Source organism: Stegostoma tigrinum, chromosome 15, assembly GCF_030684315.1.
Source record: "Stegostoma tigrinum isolate sSteTig4 chromosome 15, sSteTig4.hap1, whole genome shotgun sequence".
Classification (NCBI taxonomy): Eukaryota; Metazoa; Chordata; class Chondrichthyes; order Orectolobiformes; family Stegostomatidae; genus Stegostoma; species Stegostoma tigrinum.
In genome coordinates, this window is record NC_081368.1 from 57,627,119 (window position 1) to 57,642,245 (window position 15,127).

At 38.6% G+C, this 15,127-nt stretch overlaps 1 pseudogene; it reads right to left on the bottom strand.

Annotated features, from left to right (window-relative positions):
• Nucleotides 1–8,539: 8,539 nt before the first annotated feature.
• On the bottom strand, nt 8,540–8,674 carry LOC125459092 (U6atac minor spliceosomal RNA; annotated as a pseudogene).
• Between the last annotated feature and the right edge of the window lie 6,453 nt (nt 8,675–15,127).

Sequence of the window (15,127 nt, forward strand, 5' to 3'; positions counted from 1 at the left end):
TAACCCATCCCCACATTTTTCATGGCTAATCCACCTAATCTGCACATCTTCAGCCTATGGGAGGAAACTCACACAGACAATCACCTAAGGATGGAAACTGACCCAGGTGCCTGGTGCTGTGAGGTAGTAGTGCGAGCCACTGACCCACCAAGCTATCTCCAATGTACTTGATTTCGGAAGCTGTTTTACATTTAGGTAACATCAAGGACCTATTTTGAACAGATGTCTGCTTTAAGCTTTCAATTTTAACCATTACTTCACTGGGACAGCTTCTGGCACAATGGTGGTGTCCCTACTTTTGGATCAGGAGGCCCGGGTTCAAGTCACACTACTCCAGAGATGTGCAATTACTGGTCTGAATAGGGTGATGCTCCTGAGATGCTGCTTGGCCTGCTGTGTTCATCCAGTTTCACACTTTGTTATCTTGGATTCTCCAACATCTGCAGCTCCCACTATCTCAGAAACTGTTACTTCACTAGTTATTGCTTCAGCCCTCAAGTTTTAACAAATATTGCTGAAAAATTGTTTTTCTTTTCAGTATTCTGATAACGAACCATTAATTTATCAAGTTCTGAATGTGTAGCATTTGGCTACTAAACGCTGGATAATTACATATTACTAATCTGGTAATTCAGTTGCTGCAGTTGACACAGGAAATAAGAAATACTAATCATTAATGTTATTGCATTCTTTCAATAAATTGAGTAACACCAGATAGAATGTTACAAATATTAAAGGAGATAGAAATAAATTGCAGAGTATATGATTAACAGAATTAATTCTTGTCCCAGGGTGATGATTAAATCTACAGCCAACTTAACTACATAAACTTGGCTTACATCAAACTAGAGCTAAGCCCTTTGATAATTATTCATAAGTAGGCAATTTGGAGAGGAATTAAGTCCCTTGAGACAGATATTATACCAAAATTGAATGATTTTGAAACTAAGTTGTTTAAAGACAGCTGCCCAAAGGAATAATATACTTTCTAGAGACTTTCTAAGAAGGGTCATCAATCTACATGATCCAGCATTATCAAATGTTTTCATCTTTTTCGATAATTTGCATTTAACTTAATACAACAATATTAAATTATATGTTCTTGGTCGTATTATAGATATTTTCTAAACAACCTGCTCAGCAAAACTATTACACATGCCTAAAACAAGTGGGAATTGAGCCCAGGCCTCCTGGCTTGAAGGTAGCACTACACTACAAGTCCTTCAGTAGCAATAATGTTAGGAAACTGTTTTGAAAATACCATATGGAATTAAAAGGTGCCATTTTGTTTTGAAGATTAGAACGATGGCCAATCTTGTGCTTTGTGTTTGAAGGGAGAGGGAGGTGAGGAAATTTACATTGCCCTAGCAGATACCCATGTGTGATATTCAGAATATTTTTTCCCCACAAAATAAAATGTATGACAATCCAATTAGTAATTAGAAAATCTGACATGTGAGCCAATAAAGTCAATGTTTATTTTCAAAAAAAATAAGTGTATAGCCTTGGGTTAGAGATCCTAACTGGAAATCTCTTCAGTGTTGCTCCCCTCCCAAAGCTGCAACCACACCAAAAACGCAGTAGAAAAATGCACACAGAACTGTCACCATAAATCTGGTGAAGGTATCACTGTTGAGCCGATATAAAAAATTCCTTACCCTTAACAATAGACTCCAGTGAAGTACAAGTCACCATTGTCTACTCTGTAAGTACTGGTGGTGAATTCCAACTGAATGTAACCACAACTTAGGTAAGAGATGTGGGCTAAAAGGCTGAGCCTCAGCTAGTACTGGAATCAAAGCAGTGTTGTTAGTCTCACTCCATGTTACAAATCAGGCAACTGAGTTAAGCTACCCCCAATAATTTCCTCAACATCAATGCCATTATTGGTATTTAGAACATCCAAAGATGAATTCAACCACAATATTGAAAGAGAATGATATCGGAAAATAATAAAGTTTTATTAAAGCAGTTCTATGGTTGATAAATAATTCAGTTCAGAAACAGACTGAATGGTGCCTGGTGAATAATGAATAAGGAAAGTGGTCTGAATGATAGAACATTTAAAAGAGAAATAACTAAGATTTAAGAAAGTAGCTGCAGGCTTAAGTAAAAGAGGATGTTTTCAATATTTGTTTTAACGCATTCTGTCAAATTAAGCCGAGGATAAACAGGGAATAAAACTCCAATATTGTCATATTATCTGTAATACCCTTATACAGTTTTTGCCACATCTATCAAAAAGGTGGCCAATTTTCACTGGAACAAATAGTCAGAAACCAATGTTTGGCTTTTGTGTAACATACGCAATAAAGCATTTTTATGGAATCAAGCCCTTTGCACACAATAATTGTCACCACAAAATAATGAATAAAAACATTGAACTAAGAGGAAACCATGCATTGTAAGGTAAATGCAATAACATTTGCACTCTGTGGTCAAGGAGATGTCAGTTGATCCAATGTCATTTAACAAAACACCAGAAATATGGCCAATGAGAGTTGACCCAATTTCATTGGCTGCACTATGGTTTGAGATGACCCATTGACCTAAAATCCAGAGAAGGCTCAATCACCTGATTCCGAAAATGAAAAGCTGATCTTATGGAGAAAAATTGACCAGGATAGTTTGATACCCATTGGAGATTAAAAGAATAAACTGTTCCCTAATTGAAACATATAAAATATTGAGGGAACTGAATAGGGTAAAACCCTGGAGGACCCCTTTAAAGGGTATTAAAATGAGGAGATGTGGTTGAAGAAGTTGGGGAGGCAATGACCTAGTGGTACTATCACAAGAGCATTAATCCAGAAAATTAGCTAAAGTTCTGGGAACCTGGGCTCAAATCCCACCCCAGTAGATGGTGGAATTTGAATTCAATTTAAAAAGAAGTTTGGCATTAAGAGTCTAATGCTGACCATGAATGCATTGTCAAAAATTGGAAAAACTCATCTGGTTCACTAATGTCCTTTAGGGAAGGAAATCGTAGAATCCCTATAGTGTGGAAACAGGTCCTTCAGCTCAACAAGTCCACACTGAGCCTCAGAGCATCCCACTCAGACCTATTCCCCTAACAACTCACCTAGTCTACACATCCCTATGGGCAATTTGACGTGGCCAATTCACCTAACCTGCTCATCTTTGGGCTGTTGGAGGAAACTGGATCACCCAGAGGAAATCCACACAGTTATGGAGAGAATATGCAAACTCCAAACAGACGTTCGTCCGAGGTTAGAATCAAACCCGGGTCCCTGGCAGTGTGAGGCAGCAGTGTTAACGACTGAGCCACTGGGAAATGTGCAGTCCTTACCTTGTCTGGCCTACATGTGACTCCAGACAACATTATTTCTTCTTTATTTTCTCCAGCAGGACTGAATATCCTTGAAAGATGTGATTGTGTTTTCAGGAATAGTGTGCGTTGAATCCAAGGAGCAAGCATGTCTAAATTACAGACCCAAGTAAATAAATTAATCTTGATAATCATTAATGGCTGTTAAAGAGATAGCAGATGAATTGAACAAATATTTTGTATTGGCCTTCATAAGAGATAATACAAGTAGCATTTTGGAAATAGCTGCAAATCAGGAATTGAAAGGGAACACAAGAAGATTACAATTACTAGGGAAAAGGAACTGAATATACTGTTGGACATTGAGTTGACAAGTCACAAGGTCATGATGGATTTCATTCTATGGTCTTAAAAGAAAAAGCTAGTAAAATTGTACTTGTTAATTTTGTTAATGATGTTCATTTTCCGAAGTTCATTATATATAGAAAGGTTCCTTTGGAATAGAAAATAGCTAATGCAGAAAGCTGCAACACAAAGAGATTTGGTGTTACTCATGTATGAAGCACAGAAAGCTAGCACACATGTGTATCAGGTAATCAGCAAAGTTAATGGAATGTTGGACCTTATTTCAAGGGAATTGATGTTTAAGAGTCTGAAAGTCTTACTATAATTGCACACCGTGTTGGTAAGACCACATCTCGAGCGCTATAAGCAGCTTTGATCTCCTTGTTTAAGGATTGTTCCTTGTTCATTGGCGAAAGTTCGGACAAATTTCACTTGATTGAACGCTGGAAGGACAAATTACCTTTTAAACAAAGGTTAAATAGTTTAGAACTCTATTCTTTGGAATTTAGAAGAATGAGAGTTGATCTCATTGTAACATAAAAAGTTATTAAGGGGCTTGATAGGGTATATGTTGAGAGTACATTTCCCCTAATGGGAGAGTCTAGGATTAGAGGTCATAGTCTCAGAATAAAGGGTGCCAATTTGAGGCTGAGATAAGAAGGAATTTCTTCTCTCAGAGGGTTGAGAATCTCTGGAACTTCTCACCATTGAGAGCTGTGGGGGCAGACCTTGTGTATGTTTAAGGCTGGGATAGATAGATTCTTGATCAGTAGGGGAAACCATGTGTTCTAGGAAAGGGTAGGAAAGTTGATGTGAGGAGTGCTGGGTCAGCCATGTTCTTGTTGAAGACTGTAGCAGGTTCAAGAGGCCAAACAGCCTACTCCTGTTCCTTCCTTTTACAGTTTCATAGTGTAACTCCTTTCTTCACAAGGGAGGTAGAAAACAGACGACTACAATCCAGTTAGCTTAACATCATTGAGGAAAACTTATCAGCTATTATTAAAGACATTAAAACCGGGCACTTGGATAAGTTCAACATAACATGGTTCTGTCAAAAGAAAATCATGTTTACCTAAATGAAGAGAGTTCCTCCATGAAGTAGCTTTTTCTGTGGGTAAAAAGGGGACCAGAAGATGTATTGCACTTAGGTTTCTAGAAGACATTTGATAAAGCGGCACATTTCAATACACTGTTAGAAAATGTGTTGGGAGTAACATATTGGCATGGACAGACGACTGACTACTAACAGGAAATGAAGGGTAGGAATGGATCTTTGTCAAACAGGCAGAATATCTTGAGTGGAGTGCCCCAGAGTCAGTATTAAAGACTCAACTCCTCACAATTTATTGAATGGTTTAGATGAAGGCTCCAAAGGCATGATAGCTAAATTTGCTGATGATTCAAATATAGATTGGAATGTAAGTCATGAAGGTGACGGAGAGATATAAATTGGTTAAGTAAGTGGACAAAGATCTGGCAAATGGAGTATAACATGAGAAAATATGAAATTGTCCATTTTGGTAGAAAGAATTAAAAGAAAACATTTCTAACCGGTGGGAGGCTTCAGAGCTCTGAGATGCAGAGAAATCTGGGTGCCCTCACACATGAATCGCAGAGAGTTAGTATGCAGGTACAGCAAGTAATCAGGAAAACTAATAAAATTTTATAGCGATAGTACGAACTACTGATGCTGGAGAATCTGAGATAACATGACCAAGCATTTTTTGTAATGATTTTTCTGTAATGCTATCTGTGTTTCAGGACACAGGGGCACCTAGAAGTGCATTGCAAAAAAAAATTTTCTGAAGAAGGGTCTCGACCTGAAACATCAACTTTCCTGCTCCTCTGATGCTGCTTGGCCTGCTGTGTTCATCCAGCTTCGCACCATGTTATCGTGAATAAAATGTTATGTTTTACTGTGAGAAGAGTTGAATGCAAGTGAAGGAGATTATGCTTCAGTTACATAGGGCAATGATAACACCACTTCCGGAGTATTGTGTACATCACTGGTCATTGTACTTACAGAAGGAAATTAATGTGTTAGAAACAATTCAATAAAGGTTTACTAGATGAATACCTGGAAAGAACAGATTGCTTTATGAGGAAAGACTAGACATGCATCCTCTTGAGTTTAGTAGCATCAGAGGCATTTTAAATGAAACATGTCAGGTTCTAAAGGGACTTGAATTGGTAGATATTGAAAGCATGTTTCCTTCGAAAGCGTGTCTAGAACTACAGGTCAAAGTTTAAAAATAAGAAGTTTCCCATTTAAGACAGAGATGACAAAAATAATCGCTGAAAAGGAGTGAGAGTCTTTGGAATTCCTTTCCTCAAAAGGCAATGGATGCAGAATTTCAAAATATTTTTAAGGCAGAGTTAGATGGAATCCTGATTGTTAAGGGACTGAAAGATTATGAGGTATATGCAGGAATATAGGCTTAAAGTTAAAATCAGATCAATCATGATCTTATTGAACAGCAGAGCAGGTTTGAAGAGTTCAGGGGCATATTCTTGTTCCTTGTAATAAAATGCTTGTGATAAAGGAGTTGTGTTTTTAATTCTTTCCCTGTGACTATATGAAGAAATAGCAAAGCACTATTTGGACTGCCTTCCAGTAACTTAGCCGTCAGCCTCTTTGGCATCTTTTTTCACATCTTTTGCATTTCTTAATTCAATAGAAATGAAGAGTTGCCTCACTCTCTTGCAAAACATTTTTTTTTCAATATCTGCTACCTGATGAATGTCCAAAGACAAACAAGCATTCTTAATAGAGAATCACAACGATTAGGAATTAAAACTTTGTAACCTTTTCTTTCTCATTGTCACAAAGTGTGCCAGGCAATGGCCTAAATCTCTGGTTCTTATACTTTCCATGTCTCCAAGCATAATGGAGGGTGTTCTCAGAATTTATGGTTTAACATCCATTGTGTTGCATCCAAAAAGACCAATAAGTCTGCTCTGGTAGCTCACTGAAAGCTAATGTCTGGCCCATTCACATTAATATCTTCATTCTAAAATCTGTCCTGTAGGCCTGTACCATAGAGAAAGTGAAATATTTGCTGTGAGCCTTGTACATTCCCCAGGAAGAGTTCAGCCTGCACCTCCACATCCCCTAATTCTGGCACTGTCGCATACTGCTTTAATTTCATTTCCTATGCTGCCATAGTCGTGTTAGCCTGGTCTCTCTTTACTCATGCAAACCCCCATTGGCTTTCTGCCAGTAGAGTTCCTGCACAGCTTGGATTGTGCCCTGTTTCATCACATGCTTGCGATTAATGTGTTTTCTGAGTAGTTGTTTCTTCCCCATTTCTGTATAAAATTTCTTACTGGGGAGGAATTATTCTTTCCTGTTGCTAACCATGCCATCTGTCATGGGCCTTTTGTACTTTTGCAGCTTTTGTGCTAACTGTGGTTTAGTGCATTGGGACACCTTGAAGTGCATTACAAGCCACCCATACCACCATTGAGCATCAATTTGGGCATTTTCCCCATGTCTAGGTTTAGGTTGCCAGGCTAACCTCATGGTTTACCATCACTGCACACACAATTCACACTTACCTGTTGTCTCTGATTCTGTCGGTCTGGTTATGGTTACCATTATGAAGTAAGGTGAAATCTATACTGCTGTGAGTGAACAGGCTAAATTGAACACAACAACACACAGTGGATGGTAGGGAAGAACGTCTGATCTGGAGCCTTAAAAATTTGCCTCCCATTCTAGAGAACTATATAGAAGTAGGAAAAGTTGATAATCGAACTATCTTAAAGTCTTTGAGTATGATCTGCTTGTGGCAATCAGAATAAAATTAATGAGTTTAGAACACAAATCGAGATAAATTGGCATTATCTGGTGGCAATTGCTGAGATAGGTTGCAGGGAGAGCAAGTTTGTGAGTTGAATATCCAAGGCTCTCATGTTTCAGAAGAATAAATAGAAAGGGAAAGGAGGTGGTTACCTGACAGGGTGAGAGTGAGCCATTAAGTATTATGGAATTGTCGTATGTGCCACTTTGGCATCCTTGCACAAACTGACCAATCTATATAAAGCATCAAGGAAGGAGTGTGCTGATTGGCTAGATATTGAGGCTGTGAGTCAGACTGAGTGCATTCACTCAAGAAGTTCTGGCAGGGGTTAAAGTGAACATTAAATATTACTTGAGTGACAAAATATCTGCAATGGCTTCACCAACACTTTGCCAGTCCCATAACTATTGAGATGACAGTTGCATCAGAGCATAACCTGGCATTCACCTATGTATGTGTTAACCCTACCACTACATCCTCGTCCCTCCATCTCAGTTAATTGCTGTATTTTTTACTAGAAAAGCATGTGCTCTCGCTTTAATAAAGAGTTGTAGCACCTGAAAAATTACCATGGCTCATGAGCCATGCTGTGTCAAGTGTCTGCAGGGCTCCTCAGGGGCAGTTCAGACAGTGCAATTATTATTCAGGTGTTCAACGATCCACTGGATGGGCTAGATCAGGTAGCTGGGCAGCCGGTGTACAATGCAGAATGACACATACAGTATAGGTTTGATTCCTGCATTGGCTGAGGTTCCCATCAAAGGTCCCACCTTCTCTGAAGTGTGGTGACCTTCAGGTTAAACCACTACCGGTCATAGAGTAATACAACATGAAATAGACCCTTTGGCTTGAACTGGTCTATGCTCACCATGGTGTTCAGTCAGGTAGTTACAATTGCCAGCATTTGGTCCGTATCACTCTAAAACTTTCTCATCCATGTACCTTTTAAAATGTTGCTATTGTACCTGCCTCAACCATTTTCTCCAGTAGCCCAATCCATGTATGCATCACCTTCTGCATGAAGAAGTTATCCCTTGAGCCCTTCTCAACTCTATCGCCTCTCACCTTATGCCCTCTAGTTTTCAATTCCCTGTCCCTGGGGAAAAGACCATATGCATTCACCCTACCAATGGCCATAGGGTGGCAATGCCTTAACTATTTATCTGTTGTAAGGCCACATGGGCCCCTTCCATCCTTATTAAGGAGAGTGCTAACCTTCTCTTCTTTCATACAACACAGTCATCACTCTCTGACAAGAAAGCAGCCCTTTGGACTATATTGACGTTAGCTTTATAATCTACTTATCACATTTGGTGCAGCACCATTGCTTTTATTACAAAAGTAATGCTCAGCTGGAATGATGTTTGTCCCGGGTCTGTCGGCCGTAACAGTGGATCACTTTTTGTCACACAGTTACTTCTGATTTCGTCTGATGGTTCAAATGCAAATGATAAAGCAGGCTTCCATAGAATGAATATAACCGCCAGGTTACCAGACCTTGACTTGTATGTAACATTGCATATGAACTCATACCAGCTAAACATTCAGGGATAAAATCTCTTGCTGTTGCAGTACTTATTTAATTTGATGTGTGCCAGCCCCAAAGCGCCTTGCCTGCAATTCTCATGGACCTGCATGCTTGCTCTGTCTGTTTCCATAGTAAGAGAGAATGAAATGCAGTGTCCTTATTAACCACAGTTTTAGTGATCCTTACACCACAGGATAATGGTGAACAGGGAAAACATTGCACGTATTGCTTGCTACAGCTGTGAGAAAGGCAAGGCCATAAAAGTTTGCATCTGAGGTTGCCGTTATAGCCACTTGCTATATTATTACCAGTTTGCCTGCAGGGGCAGAATTCAACGAAGACTTTTTTTTTAAATGGAGAAACAGCAGTTAATTCATTGTTCATCAATTCTGTTTAGGTTGGAGAATTATGTCTTGAATACCCTTGACAGATACAGTCTCCTCCACCTTTCTCTTCCAGAAGCTTGTTCTACTCTGTATTCCCTCTACTTTATTTTCTCTGTCATGTCCTGGTCAAGGGAGATGTATACCACAAAGCTCATCACGAGCAACAGTTGTTTTGCACTGGATCTTTGAAGTAAGGATTGAAACATGTAGCACATATCACCGTCTACAAACGTCCACTGCTTCAAAAAACTCAGGAAAATGCCAAGCTATTCTACAATCATACCAAGAGCTCATTGAGATCAATCAGAAACTAGCCTGAAAGCAGTTAATGTTCTTTTAAATGAGGGAAAAGGGAAAGCGAGTGGTACTGAATGATGGGAGAATTAGTAGCATAACAACTGGCATGGACAAACTCAGCCAATAGGTCTGCCTTTGTGGTGTGTATTTTATATAATTCTATGTAATATTTTGGCACTATTGACATTCTCGGTGTTAGATTCAAGAATGTACTTTGTGTATATCCTGCTAGCATGATGCAAGTAGATCCCACAATACAGAACAATGTAATTCATTATAACCCATAATCTTGTTTGTTTCAATCACTTTGAATTATATAACTGTTCCTTAATGTTCTTCATGTTAATGAGTGGAAGTTAGTGGTGGTGGTAGAGTCCTGTTTGCAGATTTTGTCTCGTGATCTTTAAGTGAAACATCGAAGAAGAATGGTGTCAAAGATCTTGTAAGAATTATTAACTGTGAGGAGAACAGAAGGCATTGACAAATTGGTAGAATGGATGAACAGATGGCAGATTGATTTCAATGTAGAGAAGTGTGAAGTATTACTATTTGGTGCAAAGAACGCGGAGAAACTTCATAGAATAAATGGATCCATTCAAAAGGGCATATGGAACACAGAGACTTCGGTGTATATGCAGATAAGTCATTGAAGGTGTCATAACAGGTAGAGACAGCTGTTAATAAGGTAAATTCTTAAATCGGGGCATAGAGTACAAGAGCAGGTAGGTTATGCTAAATTGATATAGGATGATAGTTTTTGCTCAGCTTGAATATTGTCTACAATTCTTGGTGTCACATCTTCTGAAAGATATGAATACATTGAAAAGAGTGCAGGATGTATTGACTTGATGGTTCCAGGGATGAGAAAATTCAGTTATAAGGAAAGATTAGAGAAGCTGTGACTGCTTTCCTTGGAAAACCGAAGCTAGAGGGGAGATTTGATAGAAGTTTCAGAGTCACGAGAAGTCTGGACAGAACAGAAAGGGATGTGCCAACTCAAAAAAATGTTCAAGAACCAGAAGGTACAGTTTTAAAGTGCTTTGCAAAAGAAGTAAATGAGAGTTTATGAAAAAATGGTTTTAAGTAGTGAGTGATCCAGGCTTGGAATGTGTTGCCTAGATATGTGGTGAAGACAAGTTCAACTGAGACACTGAAGAGGGTGTTTGATGATCATTTAAATAAGAACAATGTGCAAGGTTGCAAGAAAAAGGAAAGGACAAATATTCAAAGAGCCAATGCAGAAACAATGAGCCAAATGGACTCTTTTTGCATTACAACAATACTGTGATTCTGTACATTTTGACTGAAAAACTATACTATGGATATGAGACCTAGAAAACAGATTGGGAAATTAAGTCTACACACAAGCATGCAAATTAATTTAAACCTGTACTGGTAACATGAGGCAAAAAATGGAGCCTCTTGTGTGCCCATTAAGACCAGAAAAAATATTCCTCTGGTCCAGTATTGGAGATTAAAAAGGATATTAGAGTTAACGCCTCAAAATAACTGCCAATGTATATTTGAAAATAGCCTTGGGGCGTGGCCCAGAGAAAGTACATCTGGCAGGATCTTTGAACAGAACAGTGATGCCATTAAAAACTAAATAAATTAAACAATACCATGCATTGCATTCTATGGCACATTGCCATTGCAAAACAAAAAGGATAAGAAAGAAAGCTTTTAACAAAAAAAAATTGTTGCTGCAGTGGGTACAGTGATTCAGTCAAGCCATCTGAAGTTGTATGAAAAAGCCTGTTGTAGGTTGGCCACCTGAGTCAGACCCCAGCTCACAGAATGTCTAAGCACACGGTGCCATTGTGAGGAGATACTATTGCTTCATAGTTTAATAAGGGTGTACCACATTTAGTGGAACAGTATCTGAGTTCTTAATATGATGTTGATATCTAGAATAAAGAAAAGAATCTTTTGGATCGGAGAAGAGTCTTGCACCAAGTAACTTTATCCCAATATTTTCCATTTGTTGTTGTAGAGGGGCAGAGCAGTGTTCACGTTCAGTGCTCCTGCCTATGCTTTGAACTTGAACATATATTCTTCCAAACTTGCTTTCCAACGTCCTAATACCAACTGTAGTTTCTTAGTAATTTAAGATATTATCTATTGTATGTGCATTTATACTAAATTATCAAGATTTAATTTTTCCAAAGTGCTTCAATCCACTTGATCAAGATTGTTTCATGGTGTTTGTTTCATTCATTATATGTTACAGCTTATGACCATTTAAAGGTGACTTACAGAACATTAGCATGTTAATGCAGTTAGGTAGTGGTTATGTTACAGAATTAATAATCCATCCGAACATTACTTCAAGTTCCAACCCAACAGGTGAGAATTAGCATTCAGTTTAAAGTATGTGCAAACAAAATAAACAAAAATCTAATATCATTTTAAAAAAATGCAAACTGATTCACTTTTACCTCTAAGGAAAGGAAAGCTGGTGTTCTTACCCGATCTGGTCCATACTTAACATTGTGCTACCTCAACGAGTTGTCCTCTAGAGTAACTGAGAAAGTTTAGTTGTTTCAAAACACCTACAAGTGGTCCTGCAATGATGTGGCCACCAGCACCCATTCCGGGCAACAAGAGCCAGGTGCCGGAGACACTTACACACCGAGGGACTAATATTCTTATAATATTATTAAGAGGCCATCTAAGGAAGCCTGAGACAGACCCCAGCTCACAGAATGTCTAAGTACACAGTCCCATTCTGAGGAGGCACTATTGCTTAAAAAGGGCGTACCACATTTAGTGGAACAGTATCTGAGTTCTATTCCATTTTTAAATGATTTTGAAGACATGTAGGGAGCTAGAAAGAAGGTGAGAAACCTCTCAGTAGTTTAGCATACATTTGTTTCTGCCACCAGGCTGTCAGAGAGAGCTTTTAGGTAATTCTGATCAGCCTCCTTTAATGAATTTCAAAAGGGTCATAGTAAATCTATCATAGAATAAATGAGATAGACACATAGGATCCAAATAGTGAAATGAATATTTTATGGGCCAAAGTCACAAACTGACAGGCAAATATGAAAGGAGATAAAAGTATGCTCGCACTGCTATTTCTCAGTTCAATTAGCACAAAATCACTTGGAAATTTGTTGATTAATGTATCGTTTCAAACATTGTAGACATGAGCCTGAAGATTAATTTGGATGTAAACTTGAGGTCTGGCATCAGAGAATTTGCCATCCACCATCTCTTGTCACAGCCAGAGTTTTGCTCAGTGCTGTATGGTGTGTGGATGATTGACGTGGCTCAGGCTTCAAACTTCTCATTTATTATCTATGTTTCTCTATCAAGGTATAATACTTTTTTTGAGAAACTGTTTAACGTGCAGTGAAATTTAATAAGTCATAAAAGGGAAAATGTGCTTCAGAAAATGTGGGCTGGCTCTCACATTGTCCCAGGAAGTTATATTACATGTGACACAGCAGTGCACAAGGATAGTGAAGGCCATCGTTTGCAACCCGAATATAGACATAAAAATTAAATCTTATTAAAAATACTTAAAGCTGGTAATAAATAAAATGGCCATGTAAATGAGACATTTACATCAATATCATTCCTTTTTCCAAATGACAGAGAAGGGGAAGGATAGGTCTGGGGAATGGGAAAATGGAAAAGGTCAATGTTGTGTGAAAAGTTCAATAACTCACTGTATGGCAATATTAAAAAGGTTAATCTACAGGAAAAGGATGCAATTTGTACAAATGTCCTTCCAGAAATGCCATAATCATGTGCCCTCTCCAATATGCCACAGCAGGCATCCATCATACCACCAGTCCAATAAAGACACAGTACTAACCAGGCAGTCATCCTGCGATTATGAAGCATGGTGCCAGACTAGTGCTGAGATCGAATGTTGAAGAATCGTGTGGAAGATCAGCCGTTGTCAAATGGAACTAGTGGTCTTTCCACTCATTATTGCAAAATGATAAAATTGTAATAGATTTAATTAACAAAACAGAGCAGCTATGAGTATTACACATTTATCATTATTGGGAAGAGACTGTTTCAAATTGTATTCCACCCTAAATTTTTTCAAAGATCAGGAAAAAAGCAGATTGCAGAAATGTCAACAACTTGAAGGCATGCTTTGAGCCCTGAGCAAGCGTAGCCTATGATTACTTTGTGTTCAGCATAAGAGGTTGAATTGAAGAGATCCAACCAATTGATATGTGAAAGCATTAACAGAGCTCTTACATCCCTGTCAATTCAGGCATTGACTGTTGAAGAAGCGAAAAGCATATGGAAAAGCTCTGAACTTGTAAATCAAGAGCTGCGGCATAGACATGGGAGGACAGATGAATATGCCTGCAATGTGGAGAAGCAATTCAAATCTATATACTGTGCTGTTAAGCAGCTCAGGCCTGTTCACTATTTTAAAAATATGTCCTCAAAAATTCAAGCAAAATGAGGTGGAAGAAAGGAACAAGAATCCAAAGAAAGGCCAACAAAAAGGAAATCAAGACCGAAAGATAAATTACAAATATTGTGGAGGTCAGCACGTAAAACAAAATAAATTACTTCACACCACTGTGAAAAATACTGTGTTTTACATTCAAGAAGCTGAACTATTTTTATTGCAAGTGTTTATCCAGGAAAAAAGACACCACACTTGCGTTCTCATGGCGCTGATCCCGACTCAAGACTCTGGTGGGTTTGAGTATTAGGAGAAGCTAGAAAGGCTGGGACTATTTTTCCCTGGTGTGTCGGTGGGCAAATGTCGAAACAGGTGCAGGCTCAGTTAAATCATCTGCTGGCACATAAATAGCTGGCACAGAAATAAATGGTCCTGTTTTGGTGGTGGTGATTGGCTCTTGCAATGTATGAAGGTCAGTGCCCAGAGTACAGAAGGAATATGACTAAGTGCAGGTGTAGGATGGGTGACCTTAGAGAGGTTTATAAAATCATGAGGGGCATAAACAAGGTGAATAGACAAGGTCCTTTTCACACGCTAGGAGTGTGCAAAGCCACAGGGTATGGATTTAAGGTGAGAGGGGAAAGATTTAAAAAGGATCTGAAGGACAACTTTTTCATACAGAGGGTGGTGAGTATATGGAATGAGCTGCCAGAGTAAGTGGTAGAAATTAGTACAATTATAACATGCAAAAGACATTTGGATAGGTATATGGATAGGAAGCCTTTACAGGGATATTGGCCAAGCGCAGGCATTTGGGATTAGTTCCTTTTCGGAAACCTGGTCTTCACGGATGAGTTGTTGCCATGCTCCATGAATCTCTGATTCTGTGACTCTTTAACCCTTTGTCAAATAATTACAATGCAGGTGATGTGCAACTTAGAAATGGAAATGGCAACCTAACTCAAAAGAAAGCCTAAAAGGAAAACAGCATTCAAGTAAAATAACATTAAACTGCACAAAGTTAAATGGCGAGTACCTGGATATTTCTCACAAGTAACTGCACAAAACACAACAAATTAGTCAGTTAATATTTAGTTG